The 22,504-nt window shown below is 39.3% G+C and overlaps 1 protein-coding gene across 2 annotated transcripts in view; it reads left to right on the top strand.

The window, feature by feature from the left end:
* CDH20 (cadherin 20) overlaps nt 1-22,504 on the top strand; it is a 119,058-nt gene that overhangs the window by 53,089 nt on the left and 43,465 nt on the right. The window contains exon 1 of one of the 2 annotated variants that reach the window (XM_053953065.1): nt 11,311-11,341. The exons of the other annotated variant lie outside the window; for it this stretch is intronic. The gene's annotated coding sequence lies outside the window, so the exon portion shown is untranslated. Of the gene's footprint in view, nt 1-11,310; nt 11,342-22,504 lie in introns of those variants that run through there. 2 annotated transcript variants of the gene reach the window in all.

The raw sequence follows: 22,504 nt of genomic DNA, 5'->3' as shown, positions 1-22,504 counted from the left end.
ATTTTTTATGTCCTACACCCCTTTACATCAGGATTCTCAAAACAGTGGAAATTTCTCCGCCTGCAACAGATCTTAGAGAATTGACTGATGGTTTGCAGCCATAAACAAACCTCAGAGAAAAATAAAGGTTGATTGAGGCTCCCTAAGTCTTCCGAGGATGGCACCTCTGAATCTCACAAAACTAAGTTTCAGCATCAGCTTCATAATGATGTGAGGGTACTTTTCTCTGAGAAGATGAATATTTGTTATCAGTCGTCATCACCTTTGTTTTAAACTTCACCAACAAGCTAAAACAACATGGCACAAAGTGCTTCTAAAGTCCATTTCATATCCTGTACAGGTCTGTGTGGGTATTGTGGAGTCTGCTTCCACTTGCTAAACATTTTTTTTATTCTGCCTACCTTGTGGGAAATGCAGAACAGAAAAGGAGTAGTGATTTGGGATCACTACTCCTTTTGAGTGAAGGGGGTTTAGATCTATGTAGGCTTAACTTTCCTGCAGGCTAATAATAATGAAGAAGAGTTTGATGAAATTAATACAAGTGAATCCATCACCTCAGTGATTTCTTGCAAAAGAACACAGATAAAATTAAGCTTCTATTCTTCTCCTATATGGCCAGGATATTTCTTAGTCTGTAGATATTTCCTTGAACAGCTGTTAGAAAAAAGAAAACAGCTGTAACAACAAAAACAAACAAACAAACAAAAAATCCTCTGATGTTTTCAACTGCTTTATAACTTTAAGGTTTCTCCTTTTGCTTGTTACACAGTCTCCTTCTGTCCAATTTTCATCACCTCCTTCCTCCCACATTTTTTCGGTTGCAGTATGCTATATACTGAATTAAGTAAAAGCAATTATTTGCAAACTTACAGATTCAGGTTTTAAAGCCAGCAACACCAAACGATAATTTCCTTAAGCAGTTTTGTTTGCAGCTTTGTTTACTGCTCTTTGCAGCTGTTAGCAATGCTCTTCCCCCATTATCTGCCTGGTAGCAGTTGTAATGGAGAAGGTACTGTGAGAGAAGAGTGCCCCAAATTTCCTGCTTATGATGAGGAGCTCTCAGCCATCATGGCTGCGGAGAGTGCTCGGCTGCTTCTGAGGCAGAGCCTCCAAGCAATAGCACTGAAAGCAGCAAATTGTTTTGGGTTTTTTTTCTCCCCATCTGATTCTCCAGCTCCGTGAATCGTTAATATGGTTTAGAATGGAAATGAAAATGCCACAAAAGAGCATCTCATTGCAGGATGTCTGTAAAGATATATAAAAGGATCATTTCAGGGGTAATTATTCAAACTACTTCATATAACTGTCACCATTAAAAGGTCACTAACTTTTACCACACAGGGATTGCTAAAGATGCTGTGTGGCACTGTCTTCTAAAACTTGGGAAAGTACTCTAGTGTCACTCATGGTCATCTGTGATACTGCCTGGTTTTATCTTCCCTTGACTCAACTCAATTCAACTTAGCTTTATTATGTTAGTAGAGAGGATCAAGGTGACCCCTCTTACTGACCTTATAACAAATAGCAGCTCTTTCCTTGAGGAGCTTTCACTCACAAAATGATAGACAGACCATATCTCAGGCATGTCATCTTTTTACTGGTAATAATTGCAATTACAACCTACAATGTTCTTGCTGTATTTCATTTCAGATTTTAATTGCATACTATCATTCTCATTCCAAATCAAGATCCCAGTGCATATTTTAAACTGTCTGTAAATACATATTAAAAAGATGACATACATTAGACAACCATGCAAGCAGTGTATATGTGGCATATTAAAGAAGCAGATATACTTGAAGAGCTTGCTCTCAACCCAAATGCATGCATATACAAATTTTTCTGTGAAAAAAATAAGTCCTTTGGGTATATTACAGATAATCCTTTTCCCTATACACTATAACATCTTTTCTGTCAAATAGGTTTGAAATTGGCTAAATGGATTCCAGTTTTATTAGATGAGGACTGACAGGCAGAAAGAAACTACTATACACCCATTTATTTGGGAAATCCAGCTAAAAATCCTTTATTCTCTAGGTAGACAATACAAGTGGTATTACTCCCAGCAATGTGATATGCAGCTGAATTTTGAGGCTTCAAATCATGGCAGGCTATACAGATGCTGTGTATCAGAGGCAGCTCTTCTGCTACCTGAGTGAGTCCTGGGCATTCCTGAGCCATTTAAACATCTGCAGAGCCTAGGGAGGTTGCTTGTGAGCAAAATGGGTGCTAGCAAACTTTTCACCCCAGCCTTATAGAAATAGGTCCCTGCCCCCATTGCGTTGCAAGTGAACTCTGAGACTCAAAAAAGGCAAAGGAAAGGAACATTTATGTCTGCGCTGCAGAGGCATAAAAGTTTTGGGAGTTCAGAGAAAGGTGCAAAAAAGCTGCATAAACCCCTCATCTTGCTCAGACTGAGAATTCAAGGGAGATGAAAGAGTCTGCCTTAGTGAGATGGTAGAGAGAGCACAAGAGGACCTAGAAGTGGAAGATGAGCACAGCTTCCTTCTTTCCTTGGCCAAAGAGAAATTTTCCATATGGCTAGCTTTTCAGAGCAGCTAATTTGTGATTGTACAGACCAGAGTAGGTTGGGCCTAGTGTTTGCAAGACAGCCTGAGAAACCTGAAATTCTTTTACGTTTGCTTGTCCTTGACCTCTCCAAAAGCCAACAGTAAAGAAAAGAAAAAAAATTACAGACTTCACCTATTATGAGAAACCTGGAGGAAAGTGCTTGTTTCAACTGAAAATTACTCCTGCAAATACATGTTATACTATGGGGAAATTGCATTTTCCAATCACATAAACTTGAGAGCAAAGTGCTGTAAGGTGCTAGGTTTTTCACAACAAAGTTGTCTGCCACTGTACCAGCCCTAGCATTTCACATGAAACATGGTCAGTGAACATCTCTCTGGATGCTTCATGTCACTGGGAGCTGCCAGTTCTGAGGGCCCTTAAATAAGTGCACAATTATTGATCCAAACATGGAATTACAAACAGCTTTTTTGAATCTTATTCGAATGCTTGTTCATTATTCTAATGTTTCAGTAGCAGTGGAGATGTGGGTTTTTCTTGGGTACTGTAGCCTGTGTTAGATAATGTAGAAATTAGTGCAGTGCTCATTTTTAGTGGTTATTTCTTACTAGGAATATTTGTTGAGTGAGCCTTTCTTCTGCACAGCAATAGGTGGCTGATTGGTGCTGATTTAATGATTTATAGCATCTTATTTCCTGATGAGACTGCAGCTCACAAGAAGTGCCAGGGACGTGCCTTTTGAGCAGCTGACATGGGCTGCATATTTCATGTACTGCTGGAGAGTGCAGGCAGGCTGTGTGGTATCAAATCACTTAAGATGCACATATCCACAATTTTCCTGTGTAACAAAAATCCTGTCATCTGCTGACATAAGAGACACGAGATAACAGTTCTGCGACCCTGCATAGTTCTTCAGTCTGGACAGATGAGACAAATCTAAATAATTGAGTATGAGCTCCTCAGACTTTCTTCATGTTAGTGTAGTGCCACAGCCAAAAAGCACAGAATGCTTTTGAACTGCTTGCACTCTCCTCCCGCTTGCAGCAATCATTGTGTTTTACAGTCGCCATTAGTGGAAAGGCCAGCAAGGTCCTGGGCTCATGCAAGGCACCATAAGTAAGGCTTCCCCACTGTCCAGCAGCAGCTTCCTGCTCTGCCTTTTCTGCCACAAATTTGGGAAGCTGCTGATTCCTCTTGGACAGAAACATAGTTGGGTAAATAAAAAGTATATCCATGTACATGTAGGTGCACATGCTTTTGTTCATACTGACATTTCCATCTAGCAATAGGACAACATCCAACATCCTTTCTCACCTCACTTCTCATTGCCTGTCGCCCATTGTTTCTCTGCAACCTTGGGCTCTATCAGGCTTGAGAGGAAAGGAAAATTCCAGCATTAATACCCCTGTATTGAGTGAAAAGTTCCTAGCTGCCTCCTATTGGAAATAGAGAGCTGGCAGTCATTAAGTCTATTGTGATTACCACTGCAGAAGATTCCTTTTTAGAACTCAGTCCTGTTTTCTTTTAATTGCATCTGTTGGTAGAACTTAGAAAAAGCAACAAAACAGCAGAACATTCACCAACACGTTCATAACAACCTACTACCAGTGCATTTTTATTGCTATCCCTATGTAAAATGACTGCAGTTGGTATTGACTTTACCTGAGATTCATAACATCATTTCCAACTTACTATTTGATTTTGGGTGCTTTTTTTCTTTAAAGCTTTACTTGTTAATGTATTTTTCTATAATTATACCACAATCACTCCTAAGTGCACAGTTTACATTGAATAGAGCCATTAAGGGTTGCTGCTGGTAGTTGATTGTTACACACAGTTGTGCAGACAACTTTGTATTTAGACCCAAACCAGCTTTACAGGGCAAAGATATATTTAGGTGCAGGAATTTCCAGCTATTATTTTTGTTGATGTCTGTAGTTAATCAGGCTGGACAGTCTATAGGGTAATCGTGAGGCTGGTGTATAGCAGCCCCGTGCTCAGCAGAGATCTCAATGTCTTTGCTGTGCATATGGTGATGAGCTTTAGTGGCTGGCTCTGAATTGTGTTCTGTCTGATGCAAAGGCTTCATGGAACACTATAAGCTATCAACAACACACATTTCTGAGCTCTTTGTTGTTTTCTTCTCTAAACTTTTCCCTAGGTGATGAAGTGATTCTCCATTCACAAAACCTGATTTTGATCCTACCTCTTTGGTGAAATTCATTTGAGTTCTGTGCCAAATTTGTTTAAGGAGCTACAGCTCTTTAACATGTTTATGGCTCAGGGGGGTATGCTATAATTTGAGGAAAACATTAGTATGTGCAATACTACCAGTGATGAATAATTAACCTACAATTATAAAATCTTTCATCAAGATTTTAAGTGGGCAAGAATCTTCTCATTTTTCCCCAGACCACATTTGAAATAAAGCAGAGCAGCAGTGAAAGAGGATGTACACCTTCAAATAGTCCAGGGTAGGCACTGAAGATAACTGCCACACGCAGATGAAACAACAAAGGGAATTTATTTAGACAAAAGATATTAGCAGAAATCCAGCATCCACTGATGGGGCTTTGCACAGTCCCTTGCACATGCCATTAAACTGATTTGGAATTTGGAAAGGAGACAGAAGACTTCATTACTGCCCTTGTTGAACGGACTACTACATCTTTTAATAGCCTCACATAAGCAAGAACTCATTTTAATGTCCTGCTCAGAAGAAAAAACACCATCTGCAGAATTAGCAAGAAGTATCTGTGGCAAGTGGACCTTCCTCAGGAATCTCCCATTCACTACTTTTTCAAGCCCTTCCACAGCTTTTAAAAACATACAGAATCATAATGCAGAGTGACATGAGTGCTCAAAAGCTACTGCAGGTTGAAACTAGGAAGGGGTCTCTTTCTGTTCAGGCACTGGAGGTTTGCTGAATCAGAAAAAAAATTGATAAGAGTGTATGAAGAAAAAACTTGAGCAGCTGCAATGGCCTTCAGAGTGCTCCAGCTTTGAGCACAAGGCTGGCAGCACAAAGGCTGTTGAGATCGACCTGGTATCATTTCTGCCCCAATGCATCAAACAGCAGAACAGGTAGTCCTCAATAGACAGGACAGGGGATTAGCTTGTCCTATCAAGGGAAGGCCAAGCTTCTTTGGCCTGATATTAAACAGTAATTACCAGCCCAAACTGCTGGTAAATTAATTGCATGGAGCTGCTGACTGAGACATGCAGCTCAGTCATGAGAGCAGGAGAGCTCCAACCCTTCAGGATCACTCACTCTTGCACTAAAGGCTGCTACTTGCCATACAGTCAGGATCCCCTGCTTTAATCCAAATGAAAGCTCCTTTACATGAGCCATTGTCTCCAGTTTTTGGAGGGAAAGACTGTAAGAAATTATTGGAGCCATCAAGAAGGGGAAGTGGAAAAGCAGTGAGTCAGGCACTGATTCCTCTCCCACTTGTCTCCTCTGGCATGGCTTGAGGTGCTGCCTGTTGCAGGGGCACCCTGCCTCTTGACCCAGGGTTACTAGAATGGAGGAAACCCCCTAGCCAGGGAGCTCTCAGGTAGAACTGTCTACCTCCAAGGATGGGGGCAGCAAGGCAGCCATGAGCCCACCCACACAAAACTGCTTGTGGCCACTCTTCACACGCTGTGGCTGCAGCAAGTCTCTTTAAGATTTTGGCAACAGCCACAATGAGCCAAAAAAGGTCCAACAGATATCAATCCTGATGTGATTGGTTTGGGAAAGTTTTGTTCCCTGCCCAGTCTCCTGGCTGATTAGCAGGGCACCTTTTGAAGTGGTTGATTTTGTTCCTGTTTAAAGTATCAGACCAGGCAGATTCAGTGCCACAACCAGCAAAGTCAGGCCTCACTTCCCAAGGCTCTGAAGAGGGGTCACCAGTGGGCAGGCAGATGGGTACTAATTCCTCCCATGAGTGTTGGCTCTTCTTAACTTCGCATTGGCAAACACTTTAGAGGTCACCCATAACTTCATCCTGACACACAATTACTCTTCTATGTTTATCTTTCTGTAAAAGTTTATTTTCTATTTTTTTTATTTGTCTGTTTATAAAAAGAAAGGACAGTTTTATTCCATATTCAGTTTTCTCCAACATGGCTCTAATTAAGGCTCATGACAATCTACCCCACATTATAGGCATGGAATACACTTTACTGACTCTTCCTAAGTAATAGATGTTTCTAGACAATAAATAATGTTTGAAATTGATCATATTTTCTTGGCAGTGGTGTAAGTTATATTGATTTACCTGTGGTTTCAGGTCCAAAACAGAGACACCTGAGTTCTGTCTTCACCCTAAGAAACCCTTTCCGAACATGAGCATTTGTCCATTGGATGGTGACTCACCTATATATGACCTGACCAAAAAGAATAACTAGTAACAAGAATGCATGGAACTAAAATACTGAAGACTCTCTGAAGTCCATTCTTCTGAAAAAAAAAAAGTTGAATTCTTGGGATTATAACTATAAAATAGTCAATTCAGAATGCACTTGCTGTTCCAGTTTTGCTGACTGTTCACAGATTTTAGAACTAAAAATCACACAGTAAAACTTACACTTTCCTAGTTTTTTTTTTCTTGCATACCTAATTGAGAATGAACCTATTTTGAATTTTGCATAACTTCCTCCAGAGACACTTAAAAATTATATAAAATTATGCCATGTCTTTAGTTAATTATTTTAGTTATGGGCTGTTTAAGAAACAAAATTGCTTATTTAAGATTCACAAGTTACTGAAGTTATTAAGGTCAAAGGGGCACTTTTGGGATTAACATTATAAATTGAAAATATGACTTTGCATTTCACTTTTTTCTCAATCTGTCTGCTTTTTCCCCTGTGTTTTCACTTCTTTTACTAGGTTTTTGCTTTTTGTGTGTCATGCTAAAAAGAACTCTTCTGTATAAAATACAAAAGCAAGACCCTAGTACTTTATTATGTTAGGCAAACATTTTCCCCAAGTTTTATAGAAAATATTCTACAACTCAAGGTAGGTATGACTTCACCTCTGGTACAGTGTGCAGTTTTGGGCTCCACAATACAAGAATATTAAAGAATTAGCATGTGTTCAAAGGAGGGCAACTAAGATGGTGAAAGGAGTAAAGGGCATGACTTAGGAGGAGTGGCTGAGGATACTGGGTTTGTTCACCTTAGGGAATGGGAGACAGGGATGTGACCTCATTGCTCTCTACACCTCCTTTCTCAAAGGGAAGTGGAGAGGGAGGTGGTGATCTCTTCTTTCTGGTGTCCTGTGATAGGACATGGGGGTGACCTTACTAAGAGATGTTCCATCCAGTTCCAATGACCTGAAGTTATCCCCTCTGGTCTTTGTTAATTACTGTGTCACAGCTTCTTTCTTGATTTTCTGACATGGGTCAGAAACATGAGAGCTTGAGAGAAAAGAGCTGAAAAGCTGACAGCACTAAGAACTGCTGGAGTTTTTTTCTCTATTAATTTCTCACTGACTTTGTGGCTGGAGGAGTCTGACCGAGACAGAGTGGTTGTTAAGATAGTTTACAGTGAATTATGGCTTTTTAGAGGTTGACTGACAACAGTGTGTTGAAAGGTGTTTGACATATCCTCATTTGATAGCAGTAATCATGTTGGTCAAGAGAAGATACGAATACTTCTCATTGGCATTCAGCAGCCCCAAGAATTAAGGGTCCCTTTCAAATCTGATAGTTCAGATTTCTATCGGTCAGACAATGTCAAAGAATTCATTCCTTTGTATGGTTTCCAGTCTGGCTTTGCCTGGAGAAAGCACTTTGAGCTCATTTTATCTCATCTGCAAAGGAAGATGACAGCTTTTTGCTATAGAAAATTTGTGTCTGATAACTATACTATCTCTTAATACAGTCTTTTCTAGCCCAAGACTTCCAAATACCCACTGCAGAGACAAGGCAGATCTGTCACAGGTTAAGGCTGTACTTTGTGATGCTTTCATGTAGATTAAGACACAAGATGTAAATGGTGGGGGGCAAAGGCAGGGAAGGAGCTGTGCTTGTGTGGGGGAATGTCCAGAATTTATTGTACATTTCATTTTTATTTTTCAAAACATGCAGTCTGTACTGTGTTTCTGGGCTTCCCAGTCGACTCCAGTATAGAAACATAGAATGGTTATGCTGGAAAAGACCTCTAAGATCATCAAGTCCAACCATTAACCTAGATGCCAAGTCCATTGCTAAACCATGTCCCTGAGTGCCACATCTAAAATGTATTATCAGAAATAGTCCTTCACCTGTGACAATGGTAACTAGATAGACTGCTCTTAACCTCCCAACTCATTTCCTGTTTGTCAGATCAGAAGGATCCACTGAGTTCATGTAGCACAACATCACCTCACTCCTCCAAGCAGTGTCCTGCCCCTGCTATCTACAGCATGACTTCACATAAGCTGTATCCAATCTATTTCTATGCCACATTGTCACCAGCTAAAATTGGTCTTGTTCCTCCATTTTCAAGCTGAAAAGGGAGAGGAACAGATAAGCCCCAGTTTAATTTGTTCTGGCAATTATTGGAAATCTCCCACAGAGAGAGGAGCCCTTGCCTGTCAGTGCGGAATGACATACAGCCTTATGGGCCCAGACAAAAGGAGACCCTGCTTTTCTGCAAGTCTATTCAGGCATGTATAGACATATTGGCTGAGGTACCAGCCCATCCGCATCTTAATGGGGAAAAGAGAGAGACGTGGACCTAAAAAAAAGAAAAAGGAATAAAAACTGTGAAGCAAGAACTGACACTGTGGCATTGAAGGCTTGAAAACAAACTGTGCGCTGGTGAAGAGAGTGGGGAAAAAACTCTTGACTGGCTAGTCCAGCAGATAACTACATTGCTGTTGTCTGTGTTTCAGAAGTATCACAATAATTCGGTTATTACAGATAAAGATTGTGCTAAGATTGATTTAGAAATGTGAATTGAAAATAAGTGTGTTTTGGAGCTGGGTTAGAAGCTAAGCTTTTTTTCCTTTTCTCTTTCTCTCCTTCTTTTCCTCTCCCTCAATTTCTGAAAATCAGGATTCAACATTAATTCAACCTGGATGAAAGTGTTATGATAAAACACCTCTGAGAAGCATTTTAAAATATAATTTCCTGCAAAATGAGTGTGTAAGTTTATTTTAAAAAAACCAAAGTGCTAGTCAAAAGGTGAAAGAAATATATTCCATGATTATAGAAGAAGAAAGAGGTTATTTAAGAAATAGCTGAAATGGCAGTTCTTTTTAAATTGTCATGTGAATGCTTTTAAAATGTAATGACAATGGCAGCTATTCTTTAAGGCTTTTTCCTTATACTCTGCTCCTGAGCCAAGGGGAAAAGTGTTTGCGAAGAAAATCACTTTAAATTCCAGGTAGATTTTTTTCCCCGTGCCTCCGGATTAATTTTCTCAATTTATCCCTTCAACAATGCTCAATAATAATAATAATTCTTATGGCCACCTAATTTGTCTACACTGAAAACAGCTGACAGGAAGAACTGTCAAAGTTTGGTCATTGGCATCCCAGAAATGATTTCTTATTGTATTAATATCATATTGCAGAAGAGCTGTAATGTAAATTTAGAAAATAGCAGGCCCCCTGCTTGTTTTTAAAGAAACTGTCGAGACCTATCCAAAGCTCACTGCACTGATTGAAAATGCTTTTGCTAGCTTTGCTGAACTTTGAGCTGATGCATTGTTTATAGGGATTATAACCTTTGCTGTTGTTGTCTGCAACAAAAAAATTAATAATGTACGAAGGTAGCAAACATCAGCTTTCTTTTTGTTAATGGTAATTTCTGTGCAGGATGATTAGAGAATTTTTATGACTGACCAATGCTCTAGTTAGATAAGTAGAAAAAACAAAGTTTAAAAGCAAAAACTGTGCCGCCAGATACTTAGAAAGTGCATGTGTAATTGCTGGGAAATTAGTTCTTACTGCAATTAGTGGACATTGTGTTTGAGCATTAATAGCCTGGGGAAAGCATAATAAAGTTGTTCCTAACTGTTGATAACAACACATTTCTCAGGGATTATTACTTAATTAACAATAATTTGAAAGGGTAATTCTTCTGAGATGAAGCATTAATTTATATGGTGTATCTAAACAATACCAGATAGAAACATGTCACCTGCTAAGATTTCTCTTGGTCCTTTGGTTTCACTTGTGAGTGCCTGCTTGCCTACATAAAATACTGTATTTGCATCTGAGCTACTTCTTCTGTGGGTCCATGTAATAAGAATTTGTCCCCCCTTGGAGGTTTGCGCGTTGTTTTCTCATCGTACAGTGACTTCCGGGTCTGTGCAGATTATGATTTTAATTAGAAATGCTAACATGATGAGGGAAGTACCTCTCAACGCCCACTCTTTCCACGCCCTCCACACCAGAACGGGGCAACTGTTTCCCCAACACATGCATTATTCATTCCCAGCCACCTCAACATGAAACGTTTGCCATTGTTTCCACTGTCCACTCATGTAGCTTATGTTCTCCCAGCATCCTTTCCAGTGAATGGTGTCTGTATACCTCACCTCCTGGATTACTGGTCCCATTCACACACTGGTGCATCAGTTGAGAAAGAGGCTAGATCATCAGACAAAGAGTGTCTGATTGGTTTGTGATGATGTCTTTTCTTTTTCCTGAAAGTTGCTGCATGCTGTAGTACAAACCAGACTTGTTGTTTGGAGTGGGTTATGTTAAAAAGAGGGCAGAGCTGCTGAGGCAACCTGTTGCACACACTGCCCAGAAGAGCACAAGAGAAATGCAGTGTATAAACTGAGCTGGAGCAGCAAATGACAGAACAGAAAAATGCAAACGTAGTGAAAGGTATGTTGTAATAGTACTATTTCTTTTTCTCAGGGGCAGAAAGTACAATTTCTATATTGCTTCCTGTGGAAGCAGTGGATTGCTCAAAACTAGGAAAGACTTGAAAAGCACTGTATTTTTGTGTTGGTAAAAAACAATTCATATGCTATGTTCTCTAATATGTGGACAAGCTGTCTGAGACAGTGCTTCAGAAGTATTTGGTAGCTGTCTGTTGCATTCACTGGTATTCATATAAGAGGCTCAGAGTAATTCCATTATTTCCTCCTTATAGTCTGTTCAAGGAGACTGGAAGTTTAGACCTAGGCATTACTGGAAAGTGACAGTGACATGGACAAATTATTCTTAAACTGGTTGCAAAACTCTTCTATATTGAAAAGATATTTTGTAAAATAGGCATTAGGCACATACATTTCTCTTTGTGCTTTCAGAAAATTCCTGTTCAAACAGCTAATCTGTATGTCTTGACTGACTAGATGGAAATTTATATTTGGAAGTAGATTAGACTGGCACTTATGCAGAGCCCAGACTTCTATAGTGGATCAAGATTGATTACAGTGACACAGAATTTCATTTTTGTTTCAGAAGAATTTTAAAATTTCCTAGTTCACACAACATCAAAGGTGCCTTTCTAAATAAAAATCCATGCAGTTCTCTATCTGAGGGCATATCTTATTATGTACAATATAGTCAGATTGATATAGTATTGCTTCAGAAACAACACAAGCTGTTTTGCAATGGGCCTTGTGGGAAAACAAAATGGGGGATATACAACAATGTATGTGTTTCTTTGAAGAGAAAGAAGAGTTACAGTGAATGAAGCTCATGCTAATTAATAACAGTGGACAGACACTATGTTTTTTCTTGAAATACTGAATGAATATTAAACCAGAAATCAAAAGTTTTATTGTCCTTGACATATTTTTTTCCAAGTAACATTGTTCACATTTTTCTAGTTTATTCAGTTTTTCTGCATAGCAAAACGATCAGGAACTACTGCTACAGAGTCCACTGTCTGAAGTTGATGTTGTGTGGGGATTATCATTAAAGAATAAACTCCTGCATTTTTTTTAAAAAAGGCTGCAATGACAGGTAAATGCCTGTGAAAATCCTCTGCAAGTAAAGCAGTCTGGTCCCCATGCATGGGAAATCCTCACTTTCCTCCTCCTGCCTCTGACACTGCGTGAGAAGCAGTGATTATTTCACTGCTCCACTGGGGCCATCCTCTCCAGCTCTCCAGCCAGCTACACTCCTCACACAGTGGGGTGGCACTCTATCAGGGGTTCTCTGAGGCCAGAGCAAGAAGAGACTCTGCAGTCCATGGGCCAGAGACTTTCCTCTGCCTGATTTTTGCTGTACAAACTCTGCAGAGCTTCCGTCCAGGACAGGCACTACAGGGTCTTTCATCTTCGTTTCAGAATGGCAGGAGAGGGTGCAAGCCAGGCACCCACTGGTTGCCCACAGCCATTTGTAGGTGCTTCTCAAGGCTGGGATCCCAGGTATGGTCTCTGCTAGCTGGAGCAGGTGGGAAGTGCAGGCAGGCAGAGTGGGTGTAGTGGACAAACCACAGCTCAACAAGTAATGCAGGAAGGACTTTGCTTCAGCCTTTGCTGGTGGTGCTTGAGACTGCCTGTGTGCAGAACTGGGGCAACCCAGTCCTCCACGTGTCTGTGTTACTCCAGCAGACTGCAATGCTCTCCCTATACTAGTTTTGCAAGACACCACTTGTCTATTTAAATCCTCTAAAAATGCAGCTGTTTGCTGAGGCTTCCCAAGTCAATCACATTCACTGGTTTATTACTCTACCTTCAGTATTTAACTAGAAATTATGAGCAATTGCATTAATCAAATCTGATCATCTCTTCAGTGCATCACAAAAGGATTTAAAGGTGTGGCATAACTCCCTGCCTTAGAGCAACGTGAACTGCATTGCATCTTTGGTTTGCCCTTCTTGGTATTATCAAGTGATGCACTTTCATAAGCATGCCACATCTCCCAGGTAAAATGGATACTGTGCTTTCCCTATGTGTCATATTATATTGAATTACGTTATATCACTTTTTAGTATATAATATAACATTATATTATACTATTTAATTTTACTTGAGTGAAATATTTAGAAACCCAGTCCCCTTATGTTATGCAATTGGAGATCATTCTGGTACTAAAAAGTAGAAAATATCATTTAGGCTGAATTTTGGTTATTATCATGTGATTGGCAAGAAAAATATTTCTTGAAGGAAAGATATTCTAGGGCCTGGAGAAGAGGTGATAGATTTTTGAGAGATAATACTATGAATTTATATTGCACATCCATCCCCAGGAATGTCACAGTAGTATAAATAGTATCTAAATAAAATTTTAGTTTCTTGAGACATATTTTGTGACTGCCATTATTCATTGTTGATAATGAGACAATTAATAGGCTAATGATATAATATAGGCATTTAATTCTGCCATTTCAATGCCAAACCTACAGGTGTACCTACAAAGTATATAGGTAGCTGTTGTAATTCTTTTATGTCTTTTAAATGCATCTGCAGAGAACTGTAGGTCATATCTTCATGGCTCTGCTCACCTGAATATTCTTATTGAAGTACCCTGGGAAGTGCAAAGCAAGTAAGACTTACCCTGAGCAAAATCTTTAGAAATCTAGAGACTTGAACAGAAACTTTTTTGCCGGAAAAAAGAAAATGGTTGGGGAGGGAAATTTGGTTCCTATGCATATTGAAACCCTCCACATTGAAACATGGCAAGTCCAAGATCAAATGCAGTAATGTAAAGAGCATCACTGTTAGACATAGGCCAAAAGTAAGACAATCAATGCCAGCTTTAGGTGGATTTATATAAACAAAAAAGTGAGTTTTTTAAAAAGAGATGAAAAAGAACACTTGTACTCTTACAGAAATTGTCAATCAATTTTTAAAAGGCAGAGATACCTGGGGTCTCTTTTATATGTTAACTGCCTAATGCAAAGAAGCATTTCTTGCTGTGCCCCGTGATGCTGTACAGCAAGTGATGGAGTCACTGGCATTCAATAAAACTTCATTTTATTGAAAATACATTGTACTTAATAGAAGGGGTCAGTTAATTATTTTTGCTTGGATATATGGACTGTGAACCTATTCTCAGAGGTGAGAATCAATGAGAAAAAATGAGTAGATAGTCCTTATCTTCTCATATAGGGATTTAAAAGGCAATGGGGAATAATGGTCTTTTACAAAGCTGCAGGGAGTTTGGCCTAGTTAGCACTTTTGTATGCTAACTTAGACTTTATTAAAGTATCAATTAGCACATGCAGAATCAGAGGCCCCTTCTGAATCAATAGAACATCATTTGATGGTCATTTTATGAAGTAAGGAAGCTCTTCAGTGTGGTTAGGGAAATTACAGAGTAGCTTGCAACACAAAAGTCCTTATGTTGGGATCGAGGGTACAGCCTCCTGCTTGACAGGATAGTCTCTTTTAAAAGAAACACCGTTTACGCGTACAAAGCTCTGGATCTGATTTACCTGTCATGAAATTACTGCTGTTACAGAAGTGGGGACCCTCCAGAGCAAACAAAGTTCAACTGGAGTAAATGCTTTATTCCCCATTAGCCCCACAGTATGTCAATCCTGAACAAACACCTTTTGATCATCCCTTTCCTGGAAAGACCCATTTCTTATGATGATCAAGAAAAGCATGAGGGCTTTTTTCTTCATCATTTTTTCCTAATTATCATGAGAAACACTGATCATTCCAGGATACATTTGGTATGTTCACATAAGCTAACAATATTATCCAAGCCTGATAAGGTTTCTCTCTACCACACAGTACAACCAACTGGTTTGAGTACTTACAGGTACTCAAAACACAATTGGAACACGTGGATTCAGCCTAACAGAGGAGGAGACAAAGAGGTGGAAAGATCCAAAGAAATGATAGAGTAGACTAGACATAATGAGTCCTCAGACCTTTTATTTTACATTGTAAGATATGGTTTTTATTTGCATTTCAGGGTTATAGAAATGTAAGAGTTTTCTAAATTACTTGTCTTTTGTTTCTGATGCAAGATCAAAGATCACCTGAACAACTTCCAAGATTGCTCTCAAGCCTTTTCTTAAAAGCTAAACAAAAAAATGAGATTTCACAGTTTCTACCTGTTCACATTTTATTCTTTATTCTACCACCCATTTTATTCTTAGAGGTCTGGAGTGCTTAAAACCAAAATTCCTTTTGCTTCAAATAGGCTTATTTCACCTTCATCTGTCCTGGAATCTAAGATGTAGATCAGCACTCTTCTTGTTATACCTCTTAATATGCATTATACTTTTTTAAAATCTGGGTTTATGCCTTCACCCAAATCTTATTTTTCCAGACTCAGAAAATATAAATTTTAACCTTTTCACCAGTCCTGTTTTTCCAGACGTCTGCTAAAGCTTCTTGCAGTTTTCCTGGCAGCAGTTTGGGAGTCTGTCCATGTCTCCTTTTCAGCTGTGAGATGCTGCCTTTTTTATGTTGAGGTTGCCTATAAAAATGCCCCACAGATGCAACACAGGCAGCTTGCCCAGCATCCTGTGGACACAGCACAGAATGGCATTTTACTCCTTTGGAGCGGCCCATGCAATAGTGTCGGCTCCTATTCAATTTGTGGTCATCTCCTTTCCTACAATGCTGACTCATAGGCTGTTACTCACCTCTCTATGCCTGGTCATTTGATTTTGCTCTTCCAAGGCTTGTGTTTTTCACTTGTCCTTATTGAATTTTCTGGTATTGATTTCTAAACATTCCTCTGGTTTACCAAGATAATTTTGAATTCTATCCCCATCTTCCCAAGTGCTCACAAAATATCCAGCCTGATATGTCCTTCTCACATTTTGTAACTGCTAGCATAGCCATTCAGTGTTCTGGTCATGAAGCAAAATCCTGCAGGACCACTCGATGCTGACTCCCAGTTTAACACTGGGCTGCTGACAATGTTGTTTTCCAGTCTCTCTGTCATTTCACCTGGGTCTTATTGCCCTATGCTGCCTTAGACCATGAGTTGTGGAGTTGTCTGAAACATTTTACAAAGGTCAAGTTGTAGTGCATTCTCTCATTTCACATAGGCTAGGCCAGTTATCTTAACCAAGAGAGGAAAATCAGTCTGGTTTCCTTGTCAACTTGTTCTTCACAAATACATGTTTGCTATTCCCTAGCACCTTATTATCCTCTAGATGCTGAAAATTTGGCTGTTGGTTCCAGTAACTTTCCACATATTAAAGTTATAATGAAGATTCTGTAATTCACTAATTCACTGGTTCCTCTTCCCCACTGCTCCCTTCTCTTTAAATATAATAGTTTTTCTCTGCCAGTCCTCTAGGAACTCACTTATCTTCTGTAATCACATGAAGGTATTCACTAATTTTGTCTATTGCTTTAGCTGGTTTCTGAAGTACCTGAGGGAAAATTCAGTGTGGACTGATTAATTTTGCAAGAGATTTCAAAAATGTAGGTTATATGACTTGAGAGAAGACAGAACATAATATATAATATCCCATCAATTTTCACTGGGCACTATACCTGGCTTTTGGCTATGATGAAGTTGATGAAATAAAAATGGATCAATCTATTTCTTTATGCTGCCCCCAAATTTAAAAGAGAAGCTGAAAAGATTCAGAAAAAGGCTGGAGAAAAAAAGGGAGAAACTGAAGGTAGTATTTATACTGCTACATTTTTTAAAGAGAAAAAACGATTCTTCAGTCAAAAGGAAGAAATCAAAACTCACGCTTCAGTGCATAAACTGATTACAAGGGTCAGCAAGGAATTGTTCTCACCATTTCCATCATCTCACTACAGTACGGTCTTATTTTTTATGGTTAACTAAAGATTATGTATCAAGCAGTATCACATTATTGACCTCAACATTGAGCGCTAGTGCTTATTCCCATTGTTCTTTATTTTCCACTTCTTCTTCCCCTCTCTGAAACTTAAAATACAAAATATCTAATTAATCAGACTTCTCCAACAAGGAGGAAGAAACAAATTACATCAAGGCTGGAGTTTTCAGCTTTAACTTGAAGCAAAATTTCCATGTGTAACCATCTTTCAGGCAAATTATTTAAGTATGCATGCATGTCTTTCACATTTCATTCATTTTTCCAGCATCTGTAGTTCAATATCTAAGAAAAATACCACTTCTCCTTTTCTTACATGTTCTCTCATTAGGATTTCACTTGTGTCAGACTAGAAGACCACTCCATTTCCATTTGGGATGTACCATCTTTCCAGCTTCCTGGTTTAATCCTCTTTGCTGGTATTAGTCACAGCTATTCTGATGTCAAGTTCCTTTTGTCAGAATTTATTTCATTTCTGAACTATCTCTTTCAAAGCATGTGAAGAGGGAGTTTAACTATTTGGAAGTACCAGCTACTGGCAATTTCCAAAGGCAAAAATCTCAACACTAGAGCAGAGACCTAGTTTGACAAGCCCATCCTGGTATCTCAAAAGATTGCAGTGCAGAACTTGCTGATAGAAATGCAGATCCATAAGTAAGAAAGAATACATTTAGAAAGTAAAAGAAAGTAAAAGAATCTTGTTGCTGAAGTATACACACAGATCTAAGAAAGGATCTTCAAATTATTTGAGGGGTTACATGAAGTGGCTACCAACAGTGGGAGAAATGGGGCTTGATGACCCTGCAGTTGCTGCTTGTAGGGTTTCTCTGTGTTCATGTGGTGCATCCAGGGTCATTAGTTCTTTGTACACCACTGATGTCTCCCTGCCTAAAGAGGAGGTGTGCCTAAATATTGAAGAGGCACCAAATGACCTTTTAGTGACCATCAGTAGTGACAGTGAATGAAAGCCATACCTTACTTTCAGGTTCATACTCAAAAGTTTGCATTGGTGTGCTCTACTGATCACTGAAAAGGCTTTAAAGCAGTGGGGAGAACCCTAGAATTTATATGCGAATAAAATTTTTCTCTAATACTTTTAAGAAACAAGTGAAGAGGAATAGAACTACAAAGCTTGATTTATTATGGTAATGTCTTTCCCTCATATCTCTTCCTTCATGCACAATAATTTCAGCTCCTTACAGCTGCCTTGTCATATTGGCTAACATACCTCAGTTACTACTGCAGAACTGCATGCAAGATGCTCCCTTAGTCAAAGAGATTGTATAACTGCCCATACTTTCCTCAGTGGGGACATTAACCTGGTTCTCACTTCTCGAACAAACCTGCTAATCCCCAGGGAGCAGCCAGAAATGCTGGGCAAACAGTTGGACTCAAAAGACCTATTAGAGGTCTTTTCCAACATTAATGATTCTATGATTCTATGAAATATAGTAATCCTTGGGATCTCTCCTTTCACAATGCTGAGAGAATATCAGTGCAATTATATCACTGCACAAGCTCATTTCTTTGGGAAATCAGACTCAAAATAGCTGCAGAAGATTCTCCCCTCTGAAGGACAGCAACCAGATGGCTCACAGCAGATAATGGAAGGATGGGAATTTTGGCCAATACCTCTACTCTTACAAAAGCTGCTATTACATCATCATTACAAATTTAATACTAAAACAGATGGAGCACAGGGTTTTGGATTCTTCTCTGAACGATTCACCTGTAACAAACTGACAAGCAAAGAGTTTGCCAGCAAGACAAAAGTTCTTTTATATTCTAGTAAATGCTTGTTCTGCTTAGACATTAAGCAACCCAGACAGAGGAACTGCTTCATCTTGGATACTCATCTTATGAAATGGGAGGCACTAGGAAAGCTGGAAACATGTCCCAACAGTGGACTATGAAGATGGAAAATAGATAATACATACTTTGTGAGGGATAGGTGTTGTTAGAACATGTCACATTTATAGAGAACAATTAGATAACACATTACACACACTCTCTGTGGAAACTGCAACAGTTGAGTTTGAAGACCAAAACCTAGAGGCTGGCATGCAAAGCATGTGAGATTGTTTTTCAGGCTTTATGAACCTTTTGCTTGCTGTCTTAAAACTGGGACAAATGAGGTCAGCACATATTTATTGCTTCTTACTTTATTCTTTCAGCTTGAAAATGTCCTGTGAAGGCTAAGCGCTCATATTCTGTATTTCTAGAAACACTTTGAAGCTAGGTGATAAAAACAAGGTAGACTCTAGTATTTCAGAGAGAGAAGGAGGCTGTAAGACCTCTGTTTCTTTGCTGGTTTGGTTTCATATGCTGTAGCTTGGAGATGACTTGAAAATGTTCATCCTGTTGGCTAGTAGTGTATGTCCTCATGCTCAGACAAGGCAATCAATGAGATCAGGGGAGGTGCAGGTGCCAGTGTTGTACTGCTGAGCAATGTCAGAGTCAAAAAATGGGAATTAGAGGAAAGATTTTCAGCTTTAGAGCACCTACACCTATTTTCTAAGTTAATTTAAAGAATATCCTTTCCCTATGAAAAGACACAATTGAAAAAAACCAACAACATCAAAAGCCACAAACAGACAAACCAAAAACAACAACAGAATAGCCCACTATCCACTAAATGCCAGTAGGTGCATGCAGTAATTATGAGAGATGGCAAAATATTGATTTCTGGTTAGGAAAAGAAATTACCTGTTCACTTCTTTGTCTTCAACAGCTGCTTTTGGAAATGGGTTGGGGTCCATTTCTAATATGACAAAATGCTGTATGAAATGCCAAATTAACAAGGAACACAGTCACAATGAAACCAGGAAATTGTCTTCACCAGCAACAGCACATAGGCCCTTGCCAATCACTGGTTTTGTTTTTCAAGCATGGGAAGACATATTACCTCTACTTGGTGCACGCAGACAGCTGGTTCTCATATCTGTCACCAGATAGGAGATAACACCTTTTCTGTCTTTGGCATTTGGGGTTATCAGAGAGCCTTATCAACTATCCAATAGCTGTGGGATAAGAAAGAGATCATTTTTCACTGCTACATGGAAAGATGTCATGTTTTGGGGACTAGCAGACAAAAAATGCAAGCTAATGAACATGATCTGCTACCGTAGCCACCATGCAGCACAGACAGGGACACCTCAGGTTCAAAATACATTCCAGGTGTGCAACAGGAACAGATTTTATCCCATAGCAGGGCAATGGCAGATGCCTGAATTGCTCAGGGGCTTTGAGACAAATCTGAGCAAAGGCTCTTGGTACAGCTGCAAAGAAAGGTCACACTTTGGAGAGAGGAAGGGCTTTATGGTTCGTTTTTTTAGTTTGGTTTTTTTTTTTTTTTTAATCATCATATGTGCTAGTTTATATGAACATCAATTCACAATTTAGAGTTATTTGTACAGGCTTTTTGACGCCATAGCAAAAGTAGTCAGGATGTGAGAATTAAAAGGAATTTTTGCTTAATAATGAAAGCATAATTAGTATGATTTTCATAGGTTTTGTGTATCTTTGCACATCCTTGATGAAAGAGGGGTTGTTTTATCTGAAATTTATTTGAATTTTGCAGTGTATTTGCAATGCTACACTTAGTTCCTGTTGAAGTTGACTTCAGCAGAGTTTCTAAAGCATGGAGCTTTAGAAACCGTCCTGTACCTCTATACTGCTCTTTACAGTAGTATTTACAATGCCTCACACTGAGTAAAAGCTGGGGATCAGATCTTTCCCTGACACAAATTATCAGCATAATTCTGATTGAAATTGTTTACTCTGTGATTGTGTGTGTCTTTTATTCTTTTTGATCTTTTTATGCATCTATAACCATAGGGCTGGGATTTACACGATGGGACTCCCTCTGTCATTCTGTGGGATTTTTCACTCTGCAGACACTCCAAAGCTTTGAAGGACTTCAGATCTTGAACAAAATGAGTTCACTGATGTGTCTGTCCCAGGAGAGATTGTTGACTAGTCTGTAGATATAATTTTATGACAATGGATTGTATTTGGAGTTAATGTTTATGCACCATATGGTACATTGTCAAGTTTCATTGTATTTATGAAGATCTTACTAAAGTGAAGTAAAAAATAAAAATACATGTTTAGGCCCAGTCTGTTTTCAAGAAAAGTAACAAGTGCCTCTAAATTTTTCTTTTTAACTTAAACTTGCCCAGAAAGTATAACAACAGGTAATAGTAATAGTAGGACTGTCCTGGGCCAGAGATAAAACATAGGAAGTTCTGGAAGTAGTACAGAAATATTTAGGACTATAATTATGCAGCCTGTTTAGAGATAACTAACTTAGGTACTTCAAGCATTAGGTTTTCTAAAATCATAGAGTCACATAATCACAGAATGGGTCAGGCCAGAAGGGACCACTGGGGTCATCTGGTTCAATCTCCCTGCTCCAGCAGGGTCATCCTAGAACACATGGCACAAGATTGCAGCCAGACAGTTCTTTCATATCTCCTGTGAGGGAGACTCCACAACTTCTCTGGGAAATCTGTTCCAATGCTCAGTCATCTGCACAGTAAAGAAGTTCCTCCTTGTGTTCAGGTGGAACTTCCTGTGCATCAGTTTCTGTCCATTGCTTCCTGTCCTGTTGTACGGCACCACTGAGCAGAACCTGGATCCATTCTCTTGGCACTCTCCCTTCCGATACGTATAGACATTGATGAGGTCCCCTCTCAGTCCTTCTTGAGACTGAGCAGGCCCAGCTCCCTCAGCCTCTCCTTGTAAGGGAGATGCTCCAGTGCATTGATCATCTTGGTTGCCCTCCGCTGGATCTGCGCCAGGAGATCATGTCTCTCTTGTACTCAGAAGCCTAGAACTGGAAACAGCACGGCAAGACATAACCTTACTAGGGCTGAAAAGGAGACAAGTAGGGCATTAATTTCTTAAGAAATGTTAGCTCCTGGATCAGCAGAGCCTCCATCCCTGGCGGGTGGTTTTAACACCCATTGTAGTGGTTTGTCTGGTGCAGAATACAGCCTACAGCTGCTTACTGACTGGTGTTCTGTGAGCTTATTGCAAAGGTGTCTTATCTCAAAGCAGCAAGCAAATGAGGGTACAGAAGCCCTAAGAACTAATCTGTGAAAACATAAAAGAATAATCCACTTCATGGTGGGTAAAAAACTGCACAGTACTCCCACCTCCACCTTGGTTTAAAATATCAAAATTGAGAAATTCAAGAAACAAAGTAAATTGCTCATTTGGAGAATTCTTTTTAGTCAAATTTAATTTCTTCTTACTGTGGTCATTACCAATTTGTTTTGTTTCTTTTGCAAAATACTGGGGGGAAA

The sequence above is a fragment of the Vidua chalybeata genome, chromosome 1 (genome assembly GCF_026979565.1).
Source record: "Vidua chalybeata isolate OUT-0048 chromosome 1, bVidCha1 merged haplotype, whole genome shotgun sequence".
Lineage (NCBI taxonomy): Eukaryota > Metazoa > Chordata > Aves > Passeriformes > Viduidae > Vidua > Vidua chalybeata.
Note: the sequence above shows the minus strand (reverse complement) of the source record. Positions and strands in the feature narration are given on the sequence as shown.